Source organism: Elephantulus edwardii, unplaced genomic scaffold (genome assembly GCF_000299155.1).
Source record: "Elephantulus edwardii isolate Elephantulus edwardi_28Jun2011 unplaced genomic scaffold, EleEdw1.0 scaffold00094, whole genome shotgun sequence".
Taxonomy (NCBI): Eukaryota; Metazoa; Chordata; class Mammalia; order Macroscelidea; family Macroscelididae; genus Elephantulus; species Elephantulus edwardii.
In genome coordinates, this window is record NW_006399844.1 from 13124492 (window position 1) to 13126573 (window position 2082).

Consider the following 2082-nt stretch of genomic DNA (forward strand, 5'->3'; position numbering starts at 1 on the left):
GTAGAAATAGATTCCCTGGTTCAGCATGTGTCCATGATGGCTCCTTCTACCTCACCTGTAATTAGGCATCAGGGCCTACAGTAACCCTTTATTAAAGGTGATTCCTCATAAATGCAGGTTGTGGGGTTTGACTCTACACACACTGGCGACTCTACAATTTTTTTTGTTTTGTTTTGTTTTTATTATTGTTGGCTGCCATGACTTTGGCCCCAATCATTGTGATGTCATGCATAATGGAGTGAAATTTTTCCCAGTCTTGCCCCATCCCTTTGAACATCAGACCATTGTGATCCATAGGGCTTTCCCTGGCTAATGCAGAAGTGGGTTGCTAGACTTTTCTTTCTAGTCCTTCTTAGCCTGGACGTTCTGCTGAAACCTGAGGAGCAGCAGAGTAGTACACATCCTCCACTGACAGCTGATTGGTGGCTGTGCAAGAAGTTAATTGGGAATTGAACCCGTGGCTCCTTTGCAGAAGGCAAGAATTTTTTTCATTGAATGAACCTCCACTGCCCTCATCCTTACAGTTTCAGAAACTTTTTTGTTGGCACAGAATTTCAGAATGCTGATAAGAAGTTTACCTAACTTAACAAGGTTTCCATAGACAAAACTATCAAAAGCTCATTGATTGACCCCTCTCTGTCTTCTCTGCACTAGGAACAGCTTTCCTGCCACAGCCCCTCACCCCCTGAAAATGTATACCTGCACCAAGTTTGTCTCCACCCCTTCCCTGGTCAGAAGTGCCCCTCAGCTGCTGAGCTGTCCATTGTCTGCAGTGGTCCTGAAACAACCAGAGACACTGAGAGATGAGAATTTCAGCTGCTTGACAGCCCCATGTTCTTTGATTTCATTTATCCCTAGTTGCAGTTTCCAAACCAGCACTATCTCAAGGGATATTGACACAACAGCCAAGTTCACTGGGGCTGGGGCTGCCATGGTTGGAGTGGCTGGCTCTGGAGCTGGGACTTGGACTATGTTTGGGAGCCTCATTGGTTAGTCTCGCAATCCTTCTCTCAAGCAGCAGCTCTTCTATACCATTCTGGGCTTTGCCCTCTCAGAGGCCATGGGGATCTTTTGCCTGATGGTGGCCTTTCTGATCCTCTTCGCCATGTGAAGGAACCTTCTCCACCCATGGTTTCTCCCCGCCCCCCCCCATGTCTCATCTACCCTATGTGTTCCTTCCCTGTAACTCCCCAGGCAGCCTGGGCAAAGTGATTGGCTCAGGGTTTTGACTAAGGAAAGATAAATAAATACTGTTAATAAGATTTTTTTTAAAAAGGCTCATTGACTGGATGGATGGCTCTTCAGAAGGGGAGCAGCTGCTTCTCACTCTACCGGCTGAGGGATCCTGTGACACCAGTTATCTTCTTATGTATAAAGTCCCAGAGCTTGGGACTGGCAAGTAAGGAATCCCGGTCTCTAGGTAATGGATGAAGCATAAACACAGCACAGAAAACCAATTTTCCAAGACCCTAAAGGGTTGGTATTATGCAGAGGTGCCCCAGACCTCCAGTAGGATTTCGGGGAACAAGACCTACATTCCTCAAAGAGCAGAAGGATGAGTAATGGGAGCCTATCACAGAAGGGGAAGGCTTGGCAAAGCCCACTCAGTTTTGTTCTTTGTGGTCCTTTTTGGAAATCCTGTGTGAGGCAAGGACCAGGCTTCTGTCCAGGCAGCTGGTTTAAGAGAGGGTGGACTGTGCCTCTCTCCCTCTGGTCTCCTGATGGAGAAGACCTCTTAGAGCTCCCCATAGCCAGGCATGTAAGGCCTCAGGAAGGGCACACTGTGGATGGTCCCCCCTCTCCTATCACATCATATTTTGCTCAGGGGGACCATGGCAGCAAGGAGGGTGAGGATTTTCTGTGGTTACTGGAGATGAAGGCTAGTGGAGGCCTCCTTGTCTTCTGGATCCTGCAGCAGAGGTCAGGGAAGGAGTCTTTCTTGGACTTCTGATCCAGATGTAAAATGTGGTCTGTGTTTTAAAGGTGATGAGAGTGGGGTATATGTACCTGGTGTAACAGATGAAGGTGACAAAGATAGTGGACGAACTTCAGGCCTTAAAAAGGTGGCAAGGAGGGGCAGTG

The 2082-nt window shown here is 47.8% G+C and overlaps 1 pseudogene; it reads left to right on the plus strand.

The window, feature by feature from the left end:
- The first annotated feature begins 637 nt into the window (after nucleotides 1-637).
- On the plus strand, nucleotides 638-1111 carry LOC102861892 (annotated as a pseudogene).
- The last annotated feature ends 971 nt before the right edge of the window (nucleotides 1112-2082 follow it).